Source organism: Saccopteryx leptura, chromosome 2 (assembly GCF_036850995.1).
Source record: "Saccopteryx leptura isolate mSacLep1 chromosome 2, mSacLep1_pri_phased_curated, whole genome shotgun sequence".
Taxonomy (NCBI): Eukaryota; Metazoa; Chordata; class Mammalia; order Chiroptera; family Emballonuridae; genus Saccopteryx; species Saccopteryx leptura.
Genome location: NC_089504.1, coordinates 111,413,230 through 111,438,399, shown reverse-complemented (window position 1 = coordinate 111,438,399; position 25,170 = coordinate 111,413,230). Strand labels below are relative to the sequence as shown.

At 43.4% G+C, this 25,170-nt stretch overlaps 1 long non-coding RNA gene across 1 annotated transcript; it reads right to left on the bottom strand.

The window, feature by feature from the left end:
- Nucleotides 1-10,554: 10,554 nt before the first annotated feature.
- LOC136394802 (uncharacterized) lies at nucleotides 10,555-22,694 on the bottom strand. Its single transcript, XR_010749236.1, has 3 exons — nucleotides 22,559-22,694; nucleotides 19,167-19,324; nucleotides 10,555-11,466 (listed from the first exon to the last, which is right to left on the bottom strand). It is a non-coding gene; the product is annotated as an uncharacterized lncRNA (long non-coding RNA).
- Between the last annotated feature and the right edge of the window lie 2,476 nt (nucleotides 22,695-25,170).

The following is a 25,170-nucleotide window of genomic DNA, read 5'->3' as shown; positions in this document are numbered from 1 at the left end:
GTCCTCACCCCAACTGTGAATACTAGCTTAATGTCCTCCTTATAAGCTACAGAAAGGTAGAAACTCAGTCTGTCCTGTTCAGCTCTGTCACCCACCCCAGTCCAGGTTATCATCAGCTTCTGCCCAGATCATGATAGTAGTCTCCAGAATAGCCTTCCTACTTCTACTCTTTTCAGACTCTGCCACCTCCTTCCCAGCCTCCCCCTCCCCTAGCTAATTCCTTCTCATTCTTCAGCTCTTTCCTCAATGGTCATTGCCTTGGGAAATCCTTCCTAAACCATGGTTTCCCTGTTATTCACATCAATAGCACCTTGTGCTTCTTTATTAAAGCACTTTCCCCAGCTTGTTATTCATTCATTGTCATAATTATTTGGTTAATGTTGGTTTCTCCAATTTGACTTGTAAATTCCGTAAGTGCAGGGAATGTACACATTTTGCTCAGTGCCTGGAACATAATAGAAACCCTAAATATATTTTGAAATAGTTCATGAATAGTTTATGAATACTTAATTCAGTGAGAATTAAAGCTAGAAGAGGGCTGAGAAATGGAGGGCCGTGAGGCTTGTGAACCAGACAAGAGAGTAGTTACCAGAATTGGGAGACGATGGAATTAGAGCAGTTTGACATGAAGCCACTGAGAGGTGGCCTGGAAGGGCGCAAACACCTCCTGCCTCAGCTCTAGCGGACTCATTTAACTCTCCAGCAACACTGAACTTTAGTACAGATTGTCAAATAAAGGTTGTTGGTATCAACACCAACAAGAATCCGCAATTTGGGGTACAGTGAAGAAGGAAACCGGAAACTTTATTCAGTGCAAATAGCTCAGCTGTGAAAAGCACAGAAGCCATGGGGACAGGCCCTTCTTTGGCTAGATAGCTCTGCTCTGCTCCTTGATGGTCTTTTCTGTACCAGTCTGCTCCAACATCTTCAGGCCAGGAAATGCAGCCTTCAAGAGAAAGTGTGTTTCCAGAGCTGGATGGGAGATGACATATAAACAAATGTCCTCGCCCCTGGTCCTTAATTGGTTTGTCTTCATGCAAATGAGAACTCCAAATCCTTGCAGTTTGATTGATCCAAAAGGCACTGTACTGATTGGTTAGAATGGAGCCACTCTGGTTGGTTGATGAAAAACCTGATGGAGGATATATAGCTGCGCAGCTCCAATTAGATGGGAAAAGCCTCAGTCCTATTGGTTGAAACAGGATTTCATGGCCCTGGCCGGTTGGCTCAGTGGTAGAGCGTCGGCATGGCGTGCGGGAGTCCCGGGTTCGATTTCCGGCCAGGGCACACGGGAGAAGCACCCATCTGCTTCTCAACCTCTCCCCCTTCTCTTTCCTCTCTGTGTCTCTCTTCCCCTTTGCAGCCAAGGCTCCATTGGAGCAAAGTTTGCCCCAGAGCTGAGGATGGCTCTGTGGCCTCTGCCTCGGGCGCTAGAATGGCTCTGATTGCGGCAGAGCGACGCCCCAGATGGGTAGAGCATCGCCCCCTGGTGGGTGGATCCCGGTTGGGAGCATGCAGGAGTCTGTCTGACTGCCTCCCCGTTTCAAACCTCAGAAAAATACAAAAATACAAAAAAAAAAAAAGAAAAAGAAAAAGAAAAAAAAGAAACAGGATTTCAGGAACTCCTTTATGAGGGCTGGCTCAGATGGCAGAAACACTGTGCAGATAGGCAGTTTGCATGAGAGGTCCCTGTATAGAAATGGCTGCTAGGCTCTGTTTTTCAAATTTGAGCCCAGTTAGCAACCAGGAGCCCTTCTTAGTAGGTGTCTTCTTTCTCAGGGTCCACAAGGTGAATAATAAGTTGCACCTTGCCCAAGATCACATATTTGGCCAATGGTAGATCCAAGACTCAAACAAGCTCTAAGTTCAGGTGTCCCATTTTACACCAAAGAGCTACTACTTCTCTTAATTAATTTATTTATTTATTCATTTTTATAGAGGAGAGGGAGAGACAGAGAGAGAGAGAGAGACAGAGAGAGACAGAGAGAGAGAAGGGGGGAGGAGCTGGAAGCATCAACTCCCATATGTGCCTTGACCAGGCAAGCCCAGGGTTTCGAACCGGTGACCTCAGCACTTCCAGGTCAACGCTTTATCCCACTGCGCCACCACAGGTCAGGCTACTTTTCTTCTGAAGAACAATCAGGGTGCAGATACATAATTACTGATGTGTTTGCTGGGACTCTTGTCTCACTTCTGCCTGTCTCACTCTCAGTAACAGCAGCATTTGTGTTATTTATTCTTCAGTCTTATCTATTTGGGGGATCAAATTTGGTGGATATTACCTAGAGGTTTGTGCAGAAATCTGTATTCCAGGCTCTGCTGTGTGTGATTGTCTTCTCGTTCTTGTGGGCTCTGTCATGGCAGAGTGCTGACGGAGCTGCTTGGGAAGCCAGACGGAATCTCAGTCACACTGCGGAGATGCCACTGGCAGACAAGTGGCAGAACAGAGAGCAAGCAAGCTGGAATATGGGTGATCCTGTCTCAAGAATGGCTTTGAACAGGAGCACAGAAGTAGGCTCAGAAAGAAGGGCCAGACACAGGCTGTGCAATTGCAGGTCCAACGACATCCTGTGTACTGGGAGGCAATGACATCAACCATATTCCCGCACAGATTGGGGACGCTAGCAGAAAAAGACACATTCCATTTTGTCACTTGCTTCAGTATGAAAGTTTTTGTGAGAGGAAATCTGTGGTACCAGGGGAAACACATTCCTGTGTGTATTTGTACTGTTTACTACTAAATGTATTTTAAGGAACTGAAAACATCTTCTACTTACTCTTTGTACTTTTGTGTTTCTATTCATTAAAGGAATTGCCCCTGGTACCCTTTCTGGTTTGTTTCATTGATCCATATTCTTGATTTTAAATTATCTTGTAAAAATAGAACTCAAACCTAATGAGAAAACCTTTCTTTTTAGAAGCAATTTCTCCTGAACCAGTTAGAAATGGTAAAATTCTGTCTGTTTCAATTTCACAATATTAAAATACAGTCTAAGAAAACAGAAAAAAAGAAACAAAAGAAGTAAAATATATAGTCTTGGAAAATGATAATATTTATTACTTTTTAAAAATTTACTTGAAATTCTCATTTCTAGTTTTTTATGCAAAGATGAGTTTCTACACTTTTGTCCCTTTTCAAACAATTTTAAAAGCTTTATTTCAAATATATTTGCTATTTTTTTCTTTTACTTACAAGATTTTGTACTAAATGACACACTAAGACAAATGGCTTAAATGGAAAAACAATGGCTGTAGGAAGATAAAGACAAATTGCTCCTTAATTTACAGGATGTGAAATATTCTTCATATGTCCTTGGTATTCTTTAGTGATTTTTGTCTTTGTACTTAGGGTGGCAATTATCTGAAATGATATGTAATGTGTTTAGAATCAATCTATGAAATGTTGAACCGCTATTTAAAATATTAAATCAATCACATATTTGAGCTATTTTAGAAATGAGGGTTACATAACACACTAATTCCTTCCTATTGTATTTTTGGAAGCTATTACAGCTATTATAGACTCACAATGTTCTTTATTATTATTATTTATTACTTTTTTTTATAAGAGAGATAGAAAGAGAGAGAGAGAGAGAGAGAGGAACAGACAGGAAGAGAGAGAGAAGAGAAGCATCAACTCATAGTTGTGGTACCTTAGTTGTTCAATGATTGCTTTCTCATATGTGCCTTAACTGGGGGCTCCAGCTGTGCCAGTGACCCCTTGCTCAAGCCAGCAAACTTGGGCTTTAAGCGACTGACTTTTGGGCTCAAGCCAGTGACCTTTGGGCTCAAATCAGCAGCTATCAGGTCATGTCTATGAGCCTGCGACCCTGGGCTCAAGCTGGTGAGCCCACACTCAAGCCAGATGAGCCCACGTTCAAGCTGGTGACCTCAAGGTTTCAAACCTGGGTCCTCAGCGTCCCTGGTCGACATCTATCTACTGCGCCACCAGCTGATCAGGCTTAAGATGTTCTTTAAATAATGCATTCTATTTATCATTTATCCAAAGACATCTTCCCCCTAGTTATGCACATTCTTGAAGCATGAAATTCACAAACATATCAGTTCACTGATTTGGGATTTTATTCATGAAATAAAAGCTTGTACTTTCTCACTCTTTCCAATTTTTTGAACAGAGAGAGAGAGAGAAAGAGAAATACTGATTTGTTGTTCCACTTATTTATGCATTCACTGGTTGATTCTTGTATGTGCCCTGACTGAGGATCAAACCCACAACTTTGATATAGTGGGACAATGCTCTAAACAACTGAATACCCAGCCAGGATTGTAGACAATAAGTTAAATGGTGATTTAAAATCTACAAAATAGTTTTGATACAAATGGTATACAATATATTGCATACATTGCAAGTAGTTTTTGAATTGAGAAAAATTCTTGAATCCATGCCACACTCCCCTCTAGCCAGCTCAACAGAAATTCTTGTCTTAACACTTGGTCAAGCATTATTCTCTGACTTGAAGGAATAAAACTTGACTTGGTCAAGGTCACAGTGACTTCCTAACTGCCAAACTCATATTGGTCAGCCCCTATTTATCTACTCTCTGCAGCATTTGGCACAGTTGAACACTATCCCCTACTGGAAACCCTTATCTCTTGGTTTTTTGAACACTATTTCCTACTTTATTTTTTCTTCCTTTTTCTCTGAAAACACTTCTCAGTTTCCTTTGTAGTTCTTTCTGGTCCTTGATGTTTCCCCATAATTTCATCTGTGGCCCTTTCCTTTCTCACTCTACCTACTCTTTCACTGGATGTATTGGCATACAATACACTCCTTACTGATTAAAAAAAACCCCAAATTCATAATGTTTTCCAAATCAGTAATGGGTATTTACCATATGCCAAGGACAGTACAAAAGACTGAAGTGTGATTTGACTGAGCCGCAGAGGACTACAGAGAAGGGCACAATGAATGAAGACAATAAAACATGGTGCAAAGTGCCTGACATCTTTTCACAGCTTTCAGGGCTTTTTTTTTTTAAAGCTGGGTTTTATTTATTTATTTATTTAATTTTTACAGAGACAGAGAGAGAGTCAGAGAGAGGGATAGACAGGGACTGTTGGGCGGATAAAGTGTATTATGCTCACTTTGTTGATGACGACGCTGCCCACGAGGGGGCCCTAGCCCAGGTGATATTAATGTGTGTTGGGGATCGTTGTAGCCTGGGGCTTGGTTTTGGGATTAAGCCTACCCTTTTTGATGTGGGGTAGTACAATCCAATCATGCCTCAGAGAAGTGACTCTACTAGAGTCTTCCCTATTTTATATATTGGATTAGAGGTTGTGAAGCTACAATATAAAATGGGGGCAGAACAGAGTTTGTGCTCTTGGTTCCTGAGGTTATCATTAGAAGAGAGAGCAGAGGAGAGCAGAGAAAGGCCACGTGGAGGAGGCCAGGAGGAGCAGCCAAGATGGTGGAGTGCTGAGTGAAATGCCAGTTTGTGTAGAGTTTGTATCTGGGATAAGGAAGGAGATGGGGAACAGAGGTGAATAAGTCTGGTGAGCTAGAAACCTTTGATTCTAGGAAACTCGGATAAGTCAGTGGCTTTGTGAGCACTGAATGTGATTGGGTTTTGGAGCCCAGTGTGTGTTTTTACTTGCCCGCCGGGTGCAAGCTAGGATTAAAGACTATGGCCCACCAGTTTGTGGCTCCGTTGTTTCTTTACCGACTGTCTGAATCCAGTGCGAACCTGCATGGGCCAGAAGGCTGCTGTGATAGTGGCCCTGGCCTTGGCTGCTGCCTTTACAGGGACAGATAGACAGGAATGGAGAGATGAGAAGCATCAATCGTTAGTTTTTCGTTGAGCATTCAGGCATCCCCAAACTACGGCCCGCGGGCCGCATGTGGCCACCTGAAACCATTTATACAGCTCCCGCCTCACTTCCGGAAAGGGGCACCTCTTTCACTGGTGGTCAGTGAGAGGAGCACTGTATGTGGTGGTCCCCCAATGGTCTGAGGGACAGTGAACTGGCCCCCTGTGTAAAAAGTATGGGGACCCCTGCTCGGAATTGTTCATTGATTGCTTTCTCATATGTGCCTTGACCGCGGGCCTTTAGCAGACTGAGTAACCCCTTGCTGGAGCCAGCAACCTTGGGCTCAAGCTGGTGAGCTTTTTGCTCAAACCATATGAGCCCGTGCTCAAGCTGGCGACCTCAGGGTCTTGAACCTGGGTCTTCCACATCCCAGTCTGATGCTCTATCCACTGTGCCATCGCCCGGTCAGGCAAATGCCTGACATCTTGAGAGAAAATGACCAAGTGGAAGGGCTCTGGAAGTTTAGTAAATATTCCTAGATTGAGAAGCTGCCTGGAGATGTGCCGTGAACCAGTGCAGCTAGTAATTCCAGGTCCTGAGTGGGAACGGTGCAGAATTAAGAAAATAGGCTTAGAGTAAAAGGATAGGCTTGGGAGGCCTCTGCAATGCTGATGGCAAGAACAGAGCGTGCTCAACACTCACTTCCTGCTTCATTTATAGGGCAAAGTAAGACCATTAGCAAATCAAAGAGATCTCTGATCACATTTCCAAGGCAACTCAAGAATTCTACCAAGTGCAGAAAACCCCCACTATACACAACATCTTAACTTTACAAGACAAAGGATAAAAGAAACTTGCCTGCAGTCTTTCTGGGGAATGTAGGGGGCAGAATGAGTATAAACAATTCAGCACCATAGCAAAAATAGCCTTTAGCAAATTCACAGAGCAAGTGAGGTGGAGGGTTGGGCAGACTGTCAGCTTACTGCCAGTTTCCCACACCTCTGTCCCTCAAAAAGCTGAACTGCAAAGACCCTGTTGGCTTTTGGTCCCCAACAGAGATGACTGCAGGTTAAGTTTATGTTCAAAGAAAAAAGGAATTTGGTGGCTGAAGGAAAATGGCAGCAGGAACCATAGAAGCAGGTTACTCATGTACAAGATTTAGAACGGATACTATGCAGCAATAAAACATATTTGGAGAAATCAATAGGGATGGTATAATGGCTTATATAAAGTGAAAAACTGACTGGGTATATAGGTATATTGGGTAATCCCATTAAAATTTTTTTCGTATAAATTTAGATGGTATTATATAGATATGTTGAGGTGTAATCTTCCAATTAAGATATTTTTTTATATGATTGGGAAGATTTCATAAATATGCTTTGGTTGTTATACTAATATATTTTATTTATTTATTTATTTATTTATTTATTTATTTATTTATTTATTTATTTAGTAAATGCGAGGAGGGGAGATAGACATCCGCATGTGCCCTGACAGGGATCCACCTGGCCACCCCTGTCTGGGGCTGATCAACCACGCTTTCCTCAGTGCCTGGGCTGATGCTAGAACCAATTGAGCCACTGGCTGTGAGAAGGGAAAAGAGAGAGAAAGGGGAGGGTAGGGGAAGGGGATGACAAGCAGAAGGTAGCTTCTTACACGTGCCCTGACCAGGGATTGAACCGGTACTTCTGCATGCTGGGCCGACACTCTCTCCACTGAGCCAACCGGCCAGGACTATACTAACGTATTTTTAAAAGCGAGCACACAGACTGATGGGGTATACAAGTTATTTCCAACACTTTTTTTTCCTATTTGCTGTAGTTGTACCCTGGGCATGACTCAGGTGCCCAATGAACTGAAATACTGCGCTTGGGAACTGTACTCTGTTTTTCAGTGAGAAGTGTCAGGACGATAGCTTGCACTGGAATGCACCTCATAAAGATTGAATCTTAAAACTGTAATTTTATCTAAAGGCAAGTCTGAAAAGATGTTTGAGTTTGGTGTTGGCATCTATTGTTCACAGAACCACAAGACCTGCAGCACTTGTGCCATTTTTCACTGGGCCACCAGGGGGCAGTGTGTGTCTGCTCGGGACAATGACACTGCTCTGGTTCCAAGGTTTCTACCCTAGCTGGCTTTAGAAAGTGTTTTCTGACCTCAGAATATTTCCTGAAGGAATATTTACTTGCTTTTCTTCATCAATTTCACTTAGAAGCTCATGAAAATCCACTACCAGTACCAAATATAGGTTGAGCCACTGAAAGGAAGATGTTTCTTGTGACAAAAACAGACATAAAATAAAAACATAAAACCCCTATCTCTGTCCACCTCCCTCCTTTTTTATCATCTCTTCAGTCATGAATAAGCCTTTGGACAAACTAATATTGACCCTTTGTGTAATGTTTTAGAGATAACTGTCATGTGGCCACTTCTTTGTGATATAAATCTTTTGAGTAGCAAGTGTTCCACTCATGAGATTGTGGAAATGTCACTGAATTTCAGAGAGATGTGATGATGTGCTGGACAGGAGAGCTCAGCAGACGTCTGTCCAAGTGGGAGATCTCCTGGTCACACACCAAGGTTGGGTCCATACTGTCTACTACCCTCCAAGCACCGAGTCTGCTTTGCCCTTGGGAGCGTGAATTAAGTCCTTGATCTCTTCAAACAGTATCAGAGTCAGAATAATAATAATAAAAAAAAATGGTTATAATTGATGTGAAATAGAGATGTTTACAATATTAATAACCAGGCATCTTGCCTACATCATGTGTCCACTCTGTATGGTACTGTCATCGCCACTCAGCCAGCTGAAAGCAGAGTCCACACCTTGGTTCTGGAATATTTCAGGCCCCTAGCCCAGCACCTGAGTGAAAGTGTAGTACATACTGCACAGTGAGTGAAGTTGAGATGCAGGATCACAGGTTTGAGAATGTATATGAAATTGACACACTCCAGAATTGTTCGGATGCGAGGTTATCAAGATGAGGCTGCTTTTTGCTCTGCCAGGCCCTTTACACCGACTGTCCTTCCCAGGGCTCCTCAAGCCCGGACAAACCTCGTCCCAGGGATATCCCGGAATCCCACTCTGCTTCGCCTTCTCTTGCTTACTCTGGCCTCCCTGATTGATGTGTAGTTTTTCTCTTTGGGCCCAAGGGTGCACCTCTGTTCCCCTTAAAGAGCCCACTGTGTCTGGCACCTCTGGTCAGACCATGCTCGTGGGTCTGGCACTGTCATGATTGTTTAGTCACCCAAACTCCAGGTAAGATACAGGCCTGGGTCTCTGATGTTAAGGACACACACACACTCAAACACACTCACACACACACTCAAACACACTCACACACACACTCTCTCACACACACACACACACACACACACACACACACACACACACGTCGCTCAGACATCCATCAAAGTGGAAAGAGACCTGATAGCTTCAGGAGCATTGGCACAGATATGAGGCCCATTAGCAACCCCTATTTCCGCTCTACAAGCCCTGTCCTAGGATATAATTTGAGTCACGGGAAAATGTACCTGTCCTTGCTCAAGGTGGGCCCTATCTTCATCTCCCTCTTTCCAGCACATAGAGGATCCTAGGAGCTGGCCAGGAAGGGCTCACAGAGGTACCATGGCCTGAATTGGCCTGTCCTTGATCAACTAGTATTGATTTAGGGACCTCCTGGAAAATGTCCAGATATTTTTTTTTTTTTTTTTTTGTGGAATAACAAAAGGCTTTATTGAGTACTGCAGATCCTGCCCAGTGAGGATCCCTGGCCCCAAGGTAAGATCAATGTCCAGATATTTTAAGGACGAAGTTCCAGCCAATGTCTTCAGCATCAGGAAAACTCTCACAGTGGAGTTTTCAAAAGCCAGAATCTGAGAATTCTGAAAACAGCAAGATGATCTTTTCCATTTTCTAGTATTTCTTGCCAAGTGAGCTGGATATAGGGTGGTTATTTGAATGTGGGTGCCTGGTTACAGGGGTTCCAAGTTCTGTTGGGGTTGGTTACCAAGGAGTGACTTCACTTCCTAAAGGTCCTTTCTTGATTCTGTTCTGCGAATCACAGGTATTCAATAGTCCTTTCAGCCTTGACTTCTAAGCCTCCTTGTTTATGTAAGACCATATCTTTATATAGTAACACTCTTCTCTCCACAGTCGCCTGGGAAAATCTTGTGCAGCCATAATCCTATCTTTGAAACAGACTGTGTTCAGACTTCACCCCCTTACTTCTTCTGGATCCTGAATAAGCCATTGTGTGTCTCATGGCCTGTCTTCCGTCTGCACAATCAAGATTACTCTAGCATATACTACTTAAGGATGTTCCCAATCATATGTGAAATAATACCTATAACATTTCAGGAAAGGTGTTACATGTATGTAGTGCCTCCAACCCTTTTTAAGAAATAGACTTTTATTTTTTTTAATTAAAAAATTTATTGATTTTAGAGAAAGAAGAAGGGGGGAGAGACATTGCTTTGTTGTTCCACTTATTTTTTTTTTTTTCATTTTTTTTCTGAAGCTGGAAACAGGGAGAGACAGTCAGACAGACTCCCGCATGCGCCCGACCGGGATCCACCCGGCACGCCCACCAGGGGCGACGCTCTGCCCACCAGGGGGCGATGCTCTGCCCATCCTGGGCGTCGCCATGTTGCGACCAGAGCCACTCTAGCGCCTGGGGCAGAGGCCACAGAGCCATCCCCAGCGCCCGGGCCATCTTTGCTCCAATGGAGCCTTGGCTGTGGGAGGGGAAGAGAGACAGAGAGGAAAGCGCGGCAGAGGAGTGGAGAAGCAAATGGGCGCTTCTCCTGTGTGCCCTGGCCGGGAATCAAACCTGGGTCCTCTGCACGCTAGGCCGACGCTCTACCACTGAGCCAACCGGCCAGGGCTTGTTCCACTTATTTATGCATTTGTTGGTTGATTCTTTTTATTTTTTAAGTGGTTGATTCTTGTATGTATCTTGACAGGGGATAAAACCCATAATCTTGGCATATTGGATGATGTTCTAATTGACTGAGCTACCTGGCCAGGGCTCCTCCAAACTTTAATTTTTTCTTCTTGTTCACTCAGGTGTATGCTCCTTTTTGAACCTTAACCATAGTTCTAACCTCTTGTGTGTGTGTATGTGTTTTAAGGCCAATGATCTGGATGCCCAAGGAAAGTAGCCCCACCTGAGGAACAGGCAAGCACTTCCCATAACATTTGGTTTTCTGATTTTTAGCACCAAACCAAAGGGAAGGGATAGAGCCTTAACCTGGCAGGCCAGAACACACCCACATCTGGAGTCTGCATGTCATGTTCCCTGTCCAGTCACAAGCACTCCGTGGGCCTCGGTTGTTCGAGTATTGAATGAGGAATGAAATTCAGAACTGTGTGTGAGCTCAGCATCAGTGTGTCCCTGCTGCAGCCACGTCGGCTGACGTGGCCATCTCCGTGTCTGCACATGGTTACAGCAACACAGCTTTGTCCAGAGCCCCTGAGAAGGTCCAGGTCCTGTCAGGATGCCACTCTGAGACCACAGGACAGGACTCAGACCTGAGTCTTCACTCTTACTGCTCTGTGGTTGTGGGGAAGCCGTGAATTCCTTGGGGCCTTCACCTGGTCTCCTTGGCAGCTCCCTGTAACTTCCACATCTTGGTTGACATATCCTCTTGTAATTCCCTCCTCTTGAGTTCAGACTGGTTTAAGTGATTCTAGAAAACATGGAAAAATGACCCAATGTTATTTCTAAAATGTGGTTATAAAAGGTCAGTGCTGAACTGGTCGGTCACCAGACCTGTTTTCTCTCTAGATCTCTCAGACCCATCAACCTGGGAAACGAGCTTCTATGGCAGGCATTGCTATCTGGTGAGAACCACATGCCCTCAATCTGAGGCGGACTGGAAGACAGGCAGTCAGCCCCTCAGGCCACACTGAATCCCACGCGAACCCGAGTGAGCTGAGGCCGAGTGCAGCACATGCAGCCACAGTTGAGACCGCAGCACCAGGACGCTGAGACCCTGGCAGACGCATGCAGTGAGCCCTGCTGGGTTCTTGTTCAAAGAAACGGTGGGAGAACATGTCTGTTGGTTACACTGAGCGTGGAGTAATGTTTTCATACAGGAACAGATTATGTATATACCCACACTGGGCTCTAACCCTGCTCACCTCCCTTGACCCCTTTCTTCTCCCAAGCTTCCTGCCTCTACAGTGGCCTAATTTCTGATTTTCTCTGTCCAGACACATTTTCTTCCCAGTCTCTGCTCAGTTGTGGCTTTTATTCAGACTCAATATTCCCAGACCTCGGTACGGCCGGCTCTTTTCTGCCACACAGGTGAAGGCATAAATCCCACCTCTGGAGGTGTTCAGACTCCCTCACCTGAGGGAGCCCAGCACCATTCTGAAGTGGCACCTGTTCCTCTGTGTGATTGCTTTTATTCAATAAATTTGTCCATCTCACCCCCGTTATTTCAGGAAGAGCTCATTTCTCAAGCTCAGGGCACAGTTGCTGAAACAAGAGATATGCTTCATCCCATCACTAACAAGATGAGATATCAGGAAGGGATGCTAATGTTAAGAGCCATACGTCATGCTGGAATAGGAAAAGGCAAATGAGGGGCCAGTTGACATTTCTGCTCATCTCCCCCCTGAACTCCCTGGACTCAGGATGCCCCTGGAGGTCATCGCTAGCACCACATCCCGAGCGGGAAACCACGGAGTCCCACACCTGCCTTTGAGTCTCTAGGAATGGGCTCTCCAGGGCCCCATGGGCACAAAACAGCAGGACTGGCAGAATCCAGGAAGTTGTAAGGGGTATCTGAATGGCCAGTAGTCAGGGCTATCACAGCCACCAGGCAGGTGCAGGTTCACATTAGATTCAGACAGACAGTAATGAAACTGTGGAGAGGGAAACTGGTGTGCCATGTCTTTACTCTAGCCTTGCACGGGCAGGCAAGTAAATACACACAGCAGGAAAACACTGCCCTTTCCATTCAGGGCTACCAAAGCCACTGACTTTTTCCTGGTTTTTCTTTCTTTTTTTTCAGAGACAGAGTCAGAGAGAGGGATAGGGACAAACAGGAACGAAGAGAGATGAGAAGCATCTTAGTTGTTCATTGATTGCTTTCTCATATGTGCCTTGACCGTGGGGCCTTCAGCAGACCGAGTAACCCCTTGCTTGAGACAGCAACCTTGGGTCCAAGCTGGTGAGCTTTTGCTGGCGACCTTAGGGTCTCGAACCTGGGTCCTCGAAATCCTACTCCAACACTCTATCCACTGCGCCACCGCCTGGTCAGGCTCATTTTTGTTTTTATCCCCACCTCTCCCTACCCCAACTCTCTTGAAATTTTTATTTTTTATACTCTCACAGAACCAATGGAAATGTGACATATTTCAGTTTCTTCAGCTGGCTTTTTATACTGCTCACAAAGATTAGGGGATATTTCAAATATGAAGTGATAAAAAAATATGCATTTGATTTTTTTTTATTAAACAAGAACATCAGAAAAGCAAACAAGCCAAAGAAAGTTGCATGCAAATGAGATGCAAAATCAGCTTTTACCTCACTGGTGAAAATGAAGTACACAAAAGGCTGAAAGTAGTCAAGTATCTGCACATTCCCTGATCCTCTAATTTTTGTGAGCAGTGTATATGTCGCAAGTTCACCATATTCCCGATAAGGAGCCAGATGGACTCAGCTGAGAATTGAAAGGGTAAGATGGTGCAAGGGGCTGTTAGCTAGAAGGGAGAGACATGGCTGCCTCCTCTGAGTTTCCCAAATGCAGTGCTTTGGTTAGAAAGGTAAACAGTATTTCCTGGCTCTGCTAAAAGGAGAAGCACACTGAAGGCATCCTGCTTGGGGTGTGGACTGTCCTCACAGGACTTCCTGATCAAGAATGAGGTCCCAACACTCATTCTACTATAAAATCAGATCAATACACCTAGTTATTGACTTGTTATGAAGTTAAATATGTCAAATGTCAAGTGCTTAACTTAACACTGCCCTGGAACTGGGTGAATTCTCAATGAATAGCTCTTTTTTTTACTAAAGATTTTATTTATTCATTTTAGAGAGGGGGGAGAGAACAAAAGAGAGTGAGAGAAGAGGGGAGGAGCAGGAAGCATCAACTCCCATATGTGCCTTGACCAGGCAAGCCCAGGGTTTCGAACTTCAGCATTCCAGGTTGATGCTTTATCTACTGCACCACCACAGGTCAGACCAGTAGCTCTTTTTCATAATTATGTTTTTTATTTACCATATGAAAAGAAATAACACAACAGAAATATTCCTGATACAAAATAGTTTCAAAAAATGTTAAAGCAGAAAAAATTAGTTACAAGAGAATTAGACATAAAAATTTGCAGAGTGCTTTCTGTGTTTCAGAAGCTGTTCCAAACATTAGCTCATTTAAAATGTCAAAATCAGCCTGCAGAGTTGGTGTTATTACATGAAATAGATGAGGAAGCTAAAATGTCGAGGTCATACAGTGATTGGCTGAGCTGGAATATGAACTCAGACTTAAGTCACTTCAGAGTCCATAAATTTAACGCAGAATTGAATACTCATGAAGCTTTTATAAAAAGACCAAGTTGAACAGACAAATTTGACTGTGGTACATTCATACAATATTACTCAGTAATGAGGAGTGATTACTAATGGAGTCAACAATGTGAATGAATCTCAAAATGCTTACACTAAATGAAAGAAGCTAGATTCAAAAACTACATTTATTTTTTTATTTAGTAAGAGGAGGGGAGGCAGAGACAGATTCTTGCATGTGCCCCAACCAGGATCTACCTGGCAAGCCCACTAGGAGGTGATGTTCTGTACCAGAGCCATTTATTTTAAGACTTTATTTATTTATTTTAGATATGGGAGAGAAAGAAAGAGAAAGAGGAGGAGCAGGAAGCATCAACTCTCATATGTGCCTTGACCAGGCAAGCCCTGGGTTTCAAACTGGTGACCTCAGCATTCTAGGTCAACACTTTATCCACTACGCCACCACAGGTCAGGCCAGAGCCATTTTTTTTTCACATCTGAGGTGGAGGCAGTGGAGCCATCCTCAGTGCTGGGGGCCAACTCATACCAATTGAGCCATAGCTGCAGGAGGGGAAGAGAGAGAGAAAGAAGCGAGAGGGGGAAGGGTAGAAAAGCAGATGGGCGCTTCTTCTATGTGCCCTGACTGGGAATCGAACCCAGACATCCACACATGGGGTTGATGCCCTACACTGAGCCACCTGGCCAGGGCTCAAAAGCTACATTTAAACTGATCCCATTTGTGTAACATTCTGGAAAAGGCAACATTACCGAGATAAAAAACAAATTAGTGACTGCCAGGGGCTGGGGGTTGGAGTGGCTGTCTACACAAAGCACAGGGAATTTTGGGGTAAATCCAGATGTTGAATATGAGTAAGGCTACACAACTACATGCTTTTGACAAAATTGATTGATCTCTGTACCTAAGAGAGATGGAGTTTAGTGTGTTAATTACAACCTGACTTCTTAAAAAACAAAACCAACTAAAACATAAAATAAATACTAATTAACATTAACACACTCTTAGGAAAAAGAGGCCAGAAATATAAAGAAGGTAGAATAAAGAATAGCATAAAGTGCCCTGGCTGGTTGGCTCTGTGGTAGAGTGTTGGCCTGACGTGTAGGAGTCCTGGGTTTGATTCCCAGCCACGGTACATAGGAGAAGTGCACATCTGCTTCTCAACCCTTTCCCCTCGCCTTTCTCTTCCCCTCCTGCAGCCAAGGCTCCATTGGAGCAAAGTTGGCCCAGACGCTGAGGACGGCTCCATGGCCTCTGCCTCAGGTGTTAGAATGGCTCCAGTTGCAACAGAGCAATGGCCCAAATGGGCAGAGCATCGCCCCTAGTGGGCTTGCCGGGTAGATCCTGGTTGGGTGCATGCGGGAGTCTGTCTCTCTGCCTCCCTGCTTCTCAAGAAAAATACAAAAACAAAAAGAAAAAAAGAATAGCATATAGCAGTAAAGGTGGGGGACCCAAAAATTAAGAATACTTGAGATACAATAATACTGGAAGAAAGTTCTCAAGTTCTCAAATACAAAGGGGTAAAAAATACAAAATGAGCTACAGCGATAGGAAAGAAAATACAGACAACAGTGAACCCAGTCAGCATGAGGTGTCCAGAAACCTGCATTTTAAACACAGCACCCCAGGTAAAATCACTTTGAAATGCAGTGAGTGAAAATTAAGAAATTTAAAAAAATACAAAAACAGTTGAAAAGTATAAGTACAAAAGCGACAGCTTTGACACGGGGTTACTATCCAAAATATATAAATAACTCACAAAACTCAGCATTAACAAGCAAACAATCCAATTAAAAAATGACAAAGAGGCAAAAAAAACACAAAACCCAAAACGAGGTAAGAACCCACAAAATGCTACAAGGAAAAAATTTGGATCAAGAATAAAATAATTTATTGTAAGTGAAGGTCAAATGAAAGAAACAGTGAAAAACAAAAAGAGAAAAAAGAAAAAAATACAGTGAAAAATAAAAATTCTATTGTATTAAGTGGAACATAGAATGGAGAGCCAGAGTTGGGAGAAATGCTAATGAGGTGAAAAGCAAAGTAAAAAGCACAAAATGCCACAAAGAAAAACTTTTAATCCAGAATAAAAATCATTTGTGAGTGAGGATTGAATGAGAGAAAAAGTGAAAGAGAAAAGAAACAAAGAGAGAAAAAAAGAGAAAAGAATAAAAAAGAGTTACGGTTTATGGAATGTAACTCTCAGAAAAAAAATAAAAGAAAATGTAACACCTATGGGTAATCAACTTCAAAATGAAAAGAATAAAACGTAAAGAGGATAAAATGACCAAGGTGGAAGAAAAAAAAGATAAAAAAATGAAAGAAAAAAATGGAAAAAGTTATAGACTGTGGATTTTTCCTGCTTTTGAGAGGTTACTTTCTTCCTTTTTCTTCTTTCTTTCTTTTTGGCCAGTGGCGCTGCACCCTAGGTTCTGCCCCTGTGGCACTCTTAGGCAGAGATGTGCTGTTGTGTTGCTATGGTGATGACATAAACTAGGCCTCAGTCCTGTTGGTAGGTGGGGCTTTTTAGCGTTTGCGGGCTCTGACAATGGGAGAGTCTGTTTTCCCAGAGCCTCTCCCCAAATCTCCTTCCTGAACCAGAAGCCTGGGGACCCAGCTGTGAAGTTGCCCCAGCCACTGCCTGGAGAGCAAGAGGCTCTAAGACAGGCGTGGCCAACACTTTTGCTCCCATGTCAGATTAGAAAGAACACTTTTTTCATGGGCTGGATAAAATATTAAAATTAAAAAATGATTCATTTAAGTAAACAAAATTTTATTATGTAATTTGTTTATGAATAAATGTAAGTAATTTAGTACAACAAATTAACAAAAAACTAATGTGACGTGTTGAGGTGCTTTGCATCACCTACTATTTTTTTTAATATCTGGCTCTATACTTGTAATAGCTATTCTTAACACAGCCTCCAAATGTAAATCAGACTATCTTAGTCTTGTACTTTTATTTAGATTCATTAAAGAATAAGTTTGTTCACAAATATAAGTCGAGCTGAAGATTACTGAAGATATCATAGTTTATGTATAATGATTTAAAAGTACCACTTATTTCATTTTCACCACAGTGCGTCATGTGGAGAATATTAAAAATTTAATCGCAGGCCACATAAACTCATTACGCAGGCCAGATCTGGCCTGCAGGCCATATGTTGGCCATGCCTGTTGTAAGAGCTGCCAAATCCCCCCTCTATCCCGGCTGAAAGCAGGGTTCTGGGTAGGGCTTTGCGAGCCAGAGCTGCCAGCGTAACCAGGCAGGGCTGGGAGCCGATTGCTCTCCAGGTGTCTTTCCATGAGCCTCCGGGCATGTCTAATATGCCTCAGCACTCCGCGGGCCTATTCTTCCCAGGTTTCTTGCCCTTTATAACCTGTATTGGCTGGCAGGAAGATGCCCCAGTCACTGCCTGCAGAGCAAGAGGTCCTAAAAGCTGTCAAGTCCCTCTTCCTGGTCCTTTCAAAGCACAGGTCTGGGTATGAAAGCTCTGTCAACCAGAGCTGCCAGTGTATGCAGGCAGGGGAGTGAGCTGACTTCTGGTCAGGCTCCTTTCTAAGGTTCCCCGGGTATGTCTAGTTAAATTTGCCTCAGCACTCCGCGGGTCTGCTCTCCACAGGCTTCTCCCTTGTTGGGAAGCCTACAGCTCAGCTTGCCCAACTTCCACAGTGTTCTCTGAGGTCTGTTCTGTGGGAATGTGCTTTTTAACCTGTATTGGCTGGCAGGATGATGCCCCAGCTGCTGCCTACAGAGCAAGAGGCCTTAAGAACTATCAAGTTCCTCCTCCAGGTCTGCTTAAATCGCAGCCCTGGGAAAGAGGGCTTTGTTAGCCAGAGCAGCCAGTGTAAGCCGGCCGGGCAGTGAGCAGACTGCAGGTTAGGCTCCTTTCAGTGTTCTGCGGGTCTGCTCTCCAGAGGCTGCCTGCAAACCCTTCCCCCTACCACTTCCGCAGTTGTCTACCGTGGAAATGTGCTTTGTTAGCCTGTATGGCTGGTGGAGGCGCCCCTCCTGGACAGGTCCAGGTGTAGGGAAGCCGGCTCTCACGCACTTCCCGTGCGTTATTATACGGTGAGTCAAAATTATACAGAAACTCTGGCTACAGCCCACGCAGAAGGCCACTGCTGACAAGTCTCCGACCTGGCCCCTCTGTCCTAGAACGCGGGTGCCCATGCCCAAAGTGTGCCAGGTGGAACCACTTGCACACTTCCCGTGCTTGCCGACCGGGAGACCAGGAGTAAACAAAGCCCAAAGCAGCTCTGGTATGAGTCTCTGCAGGCAACCCACTCACCCACCTTTGCCGCGGTTTGCTGCTGGCATTAGCTCTGTGTTGGTGATCTCAAGTTGAGCTGCGGGCACACTCTCTCCTTGGCTTGAACATCTCTGCCCTAGCCAGCTTCTTCCCTCTCCCCTAGCCCTCCCTTCCTCTCAGCTCCAAGTGAAACCAGCCCTTCCTCAGGTCAGTGAGGAAAGCGGAATACTCCATTCTCCGTCTTATTTCCTTCAGAGTGAATTATATATTCAGCCACCTTTTCATTCAATCGTACCTTTGTTTGGGGTATGTATATTTCAGATGCTCCTGGGATTGTTTTTCTGTCTCTAGTTGTTGAACTTGTTGAAATTACAGGGAGAGGTATCAGGAGCACCCCTCATGGCGCCATTTCTCTGACATCCTAAAAAATGGAAAGAGGACCTGAACAGACCCTTCTCTCATGAAGACATACAAACAATAAATAAGTATATGAAGAAATGTTCATCTTCACTAGCTATGAGAGAGCCTGATCAGGGGGTGGTGCAATGGATAGAGTGTTGGCCTGGGACACAGAGGACCCACGTTCAAGACCCTGAGGTCACCAACCTGAGCATTTCACTTGAGTGCAGGCTCACCAGCTTGAGTGCAGGGTTACTGGCTTGAGCATGAAATCCTAGACATGACCCCATGGTTGCTGATTTGAAGCCCAAGGTTGCTTGCTGGCTCCTTCCAACCATCAGGAACAATGAGGAGTTCTGATTCACCTACAGGAAAAAAATTACATACCGGATTATAACCTACTTTTGGATATTTGCAAACATTTATTTACACGCTTCCAATCCTTTTCTAGCATTTCCTCTTCCTTTGCTTTTTAGATTATTCAACAGTCAAAAAACAGGCCTCTATCATTATCATCAACACACTGTATTAAAATTATTCATACACATTTCAGTTGCCTCATAAAGCAAAGTTCCTTAAGGGCAGGGACCCATCCTGGATCTACAGTAATCAATTAGCATAGGCCCGACAGTGGGTATTCAAATGACTTCCACTGCACAGCACAATGCTGAGTTGAAGATTTAAATTCCATTTTGTTTACAATACAATTTTAAATATAAGTGATCTTTCAAACTTTACTGAAGTGAAGCCTAAGTATGCCTGTGTATGTGTGTGTGTGTGTGTGTGTGTGTATATATACACACATATATGTGTGTGTGCGCGCATGTGCATAAAATTTTTAAAAGCTGACACTCTGGCATGCATTTTCAGTTAATCACTGATACAGGGTTTTAGGTTTTCCAAAGTATTCATGTGCTTTATTTCTGTATACTCTTCATGACAACTATGAAAGGTGGGAAGAACCAGTATTATCTTCCCCATTTTACAAAAGACATTTGATTTAAAAAGATTATTGATTTGACTAAGGAGATATAAAGGTCTCCTTTCATTAAAACAAAATGCTTCTGAAGGGACATAAATTATCTCCCACATGGTTTATAAAAACTCCTGGCTCTGGATTTTAGGAACCTCTTAAATCCAACAGCTGTATCTTAAATTGGTACTACTAAAAAATATGTATATGATCCATAGGTCTCCCTCAAGAGCATAAACTATGACTTATGAATCTGAATTTCTGGGATGAGGCCCAAGAATCTGTTTTAATAATCTCATTAGGAGATTCTTATGTACACCAAAGTCTGAGAAGCAAGTCTTCCTAGTCCACATTATCCACCCTTGTCAGGCAAGCCTGCTTTCTGATCACAGATAATTAGCTAGTCTTCTTTAAAAAATATGCTCAAAATACAATTGTCATTGCTTAAAACGCACGTCTGACCAAATCCTTACCCAATTTAAACAATTCAATGGCTAAAAATACTGTCAAAAAACACATAGGAGTTTCACAATAGATAAAGTACAAATAGCCCAAAAACATGCAAAAAGATGTGCAACCTTGCCTGACCTGTGGTGGCGCAGTGGATAAAACACTGACCTGGAATGCTGAGGGTGCTGGTTGAAAACCCTGGGCTTGTCTGGTCAAGGCACATATGGGAGTTGATGCTTCCTTCTCTCTCTTATTCTTCTCCTTAAAATATTAAAAAAAGGATGTGCAGCCTTATCAGTAAGAATCACAACTGGATACTATTTCATACTTTACTAAAGTGATAGAAATTCATAACTCAGATAAAATTAAGTGTTACTGTGGATGCAGGACAATGAGAACTCTCATCTGCTGATGGGAATATAGACAGGACAAACCCTTCGGGAAAGATTTAGAATCACTACACATACACTACACGTCAAGGATTTCAATCCCATGTACATAACCTAGAGAAGTTCTTAAATGTGTAAACCAAGAGAAATGTAAAAACATGTTATAGCATCATTGTTTATAACAGCAAACAATGGAAGCAATACAAATGTCCACCAGTGGTAGAAAGAAAATATAAACTAGAACATATTCGTACAAGGGAATGTCATATAGTAGTGAAAATAAACCAAAGATCCAAGTATTGTCATGATTAACAAAAACAAAGCCCAAGAAGCAAGTCACAGAACCATGTCCTACAGTCTTCTCTCATTCATATAAAGTTAAAAAAAACTGGCAAAATTAAACTGCTTCGTGCACAGATTAGGTAGAAAAGGATTATGCAGGTAAAGATCATGAAGAAAAACAGAATAATCAACACGATTTAGAACGGTTATTTCATGTCTCAGAAAGAATGTTTTGAGAGGTGCTTGCAGGGGGCTTTTGGAGTATGATAATGCTTTCTTCTGCTCAGTGGTCTAAACGCTCCTCTCACGTGTTGGTTTTAGTCTTTAAACTGTACATATTCTGTACTCTGCTAGGTAGGTTTATAATTAAAAAACAACACCACCTTTAATTATTGCAGGAATCAAAGGAGGACAAAAATGCCCAACTTGATGAAGGAAGTAGGATTTATTTAGCCGGCAGAGCTGCGTGACCCTAACAGTCAACAAAACACAAGTTTCTCGAAGTTAGGTTTCTTACATCTTATATGCCTTTGCAGCTTTAGCTTTCATGTGACAAATGCCTGATTTCTATGACTTCTTTGTTTGTAGGCCTACGTGACTTTCGTGTTTTAGGGAGGGGAAGGGGAGAGGAGGCGGGAGGGTCTGTCCGTGATTATCTTATTACTTATTCTTCTTGCTGGAGCTGCAAGTTCATTTCAAGAAACTGGTTAACAAGCAAAGTCTACACTCGTGGTTTGTTGTTTTTCAAACTTTTCTGTTTGCCCTTGTTCCCTCAGTCAACAACACTGAAGTCTTGAGCTGGAGCTAGACCCCCTCTCCTCTGTATTATTCTTGTTCTTTCCACCCTCGTAATAACTTTCTAATGTCCACAGAACGAGTTCAAGGTTCTCAACATTTACAATAACAGCTGTTGTTAAGGCCCGGGGTTATTTCTCTAGTCCCTCTTCCTGTCATTCATACTGAAAAAAACGGATAAAACCAAAACAAAACAAGACAGCCATTTAAAAGCAGGGCTGTCTAAAAGGTAGAAGTTATGTTGCCTAGTATTTCAGCAATCTGACAAACAAGAATAACAATGTGCCAAAATTTCTTCAGGAAATCACAAACTAGAGTTCAGGACGCGCCAGCTATCTCCTCATCACCATGTCTGTCTCACTCCGTCATTATCCGCGTTTCAAACAAATACCGACCTCCTACTCCTACCGCCTCTCTCTCTCGTTTTATTAACGACTTCCCGCCATCGCCGCAACACCCTCCGCAACGTCTTTATCCTCATTTTACAGAAAACGAATTCCGCAACAACTTCAGTTTGGGGGCCTGTAACAAAAGCGACTAGTTTGGAACACGCGAAACGCCAGACGGTTTCGCAGATTCGGCGGATAACCCTAAATTCCAGCAATGATAGGTCCTCAACTTGAGAGAAAAGACTCGAGGCGGCGTTCCACGTTCTCAGCAAGCGAAGAAAGCAATCAACTGAACACTGACACCCAGGCTTCGGTTCTTACCTCGGTTCTCCGGCTTCGGCGTCTGGTTACGATATTCACCTTTTACAGGTCCTGTGGCTGGTCCCTTCAGTTTGGAGGACGCCATCTTCAAACCAGTTCCGTTGTTTCCGGAAGTGGAACTGTTCTTAAATCCTTCCGGCTAAAGTCCCTGTAATCCTTTAAATGAGTTCCTCAGACCTCAGGCGAGGAGATCTGCGCAGTCTCTGTGAGTGCGTGCGTGCGTGCGTGCGTGCGTACGCTAGAGCCCGCGGATTTGACCAAACGATATAGCTTCTCTTACGTGGCCAATGGAGAACTTCTTTTTCAGGAAATACTGCAACCACGCAGTTTGACTGCAATACTGGGAATTGTAGTCTAGCATTTTAAGCCAGTGGGAGAGTGGTTTTTTGCCTGTAGTTCTGCCCTGGCCTGAAGAGTGTCACGTGGGGTGATCCACTCCACGTTTTGACCTCAGGGTGCAATCCGATTATCACTGTTGTCGCTCATTTCATAAATATTTATATGGTAGTCAGTATGTGGTAGGTGTTGGGAGAAGGTACTAACATGAGAATCTATAGTTCTCAATGGCAGGAAGTGGCAGTAATAGCTACCATTTATTGAGATTACTGGGCGCAAGGTACTTTATGTGCATTATGTCTAATACGTACTTAAAACCAAAGTTAAAACAAAACAAGATTGATAAACTTTTGGAAGGTAAGTTTTAAAAGGCCTTTTTCTGATAGTAATTTTTAGGGTCTTGGTATTTCTCTAGGTCAAAGGGACAATGATTAAGTAACACTTCTGAAGTATTTTACCTAGCCTAAGGTTTCCCAAAGAAAGCTAACTTCAGGCTACACCAACACTGCGTATAAACTGACTTCAAGATGTGAGGGTCAATGATGCTACAAGTCTTTACACTTTTGGGAATCTGAAAGTTTTGGGGCACTAGGGCACTAAAAATAACACTTCTTTTGATGATTGGCCTTGAAACTGGAAATAGGACCCATAGGTCCAGTTGCTTGCCCTGGTAAGAACCAATTACCTGACACAGGTGCTGGTGAAAAGGAAAGAGGTTTATTCAAGTGTTGGCAAGATGGGAGAACTGTCCTCGAAAACCCATCTTTTCTTTTTGGTGTCGACAAGGGGTTTTTATAAGGAGGGAGGAAGAGGGGAAATAAGCAAAATTGGAACAAAGGAATCAAAATAAGGGGGTTGAGATTCTTTGCTCAGAGGACTCAGCATACTTTGTTCAAATGAGTGAAGGTCTCATATGCCTTCAAGCTGGTACATTTGAAGGTTGGAGTTCTGTTGTTACAGTGAATGAAGCTAGCAAGTACCTTATAAACTAAGGGTTTTTGTTTTGTTTTGTTTTTTCCTTCATGTAACAAATGTCCACAGATTCTCACAGTCAGGCTGTCTCCTGGCCCCAAGTGAAAATCAGAACTGTTAAGCCTCAGCGTGATGAGAGCGAGATGAAGGGAGGTGGGGCAAGCTGTAGCTCCTGTGTGGGAGACTGCAAGCTGACAGGGTCCTTGCAGTTTAGATTTTTGGGGAACAGAGTTGTGGGGGACTGGCAGTAAGCCGACAGGATCCTGTTGCCCATCCCCCCAACCTCATTTGATTGATTAAGTTGCTAAAGGCAAAGCTCTTTCCCACAACCTCTGTTGTTTGATTAATAAGTTGCTAGAGGCAATTTACATGCCCTTCCTTTCACCCTTTGCTCTGCTGTTGGTTGATTTCAGTTATGCATGGTGGAGGATTCCTGTTTATGTCTGCACACTAGGCCAACCCTCTATCCACTGAGCCAACTGGCCAGGGCTGATGTTAGTACACTCTTATTTTATGGCTAGGCAGATGAATATCAGTACATCAGTAATATAGCATATTTTTGCATGGTTATAGTCTTATTGCTTGCCATTTTAAAACTTTTCAGCAGCACATTTTGGGAAAGTCTTTGACAGGTTGAATTTCATCCACCAGTGAAATGGGAAACTGTATGGCCAGTATTTGCAGCCATCACAGCCAAGCATGTGCAGGTTCCCATTAGGTTCGGACAGATGATAAAGAAACAAGGGAGCCAAAAGCTGGTGGGCTATACCTTTATTCTAGCCTCGCACCGGTCAGCAAGTGAACACAAACACACTGGGCTCCGAAACCCACTAATTCAGTGCTCACAAAGCTACTGACACATCCGGGTTTTCCTAGAATCAAAGGCCCCCAACCAACCTCAGTCCCCTCTGGTTCCCCATCTCCTTCTCTCTTCTCATCTCTGCACTAACTGGCATCTCCTTCAGCACCCCACCATCTTGGCTGCCTCCTTTAGCACTCTGCATCCTCTCTGCTCTCACTCTGCTAAAACATGGCCTCCTTCTTCCTCCTCCTTTTTCTTCTTAAAATTTTTGGTGCGAAAACCCTTCCTCCAGCAACATTAGCATAACAAAGCCCCTTCCCAAGCAGGAAGGCAATTAGCAGTTTCACCTGGCAGTGCAATTCACACGGGAAGCAGCAATTTCTAACAATAAAAGTGAGCAAATCCAAAAAACACAAATTTTACGAACTTATTTGCCCAACAGAAACAATGATCTGAGATACATCCTTTCATATCTTCTATGAAAGATTTTTATGAGGTACAT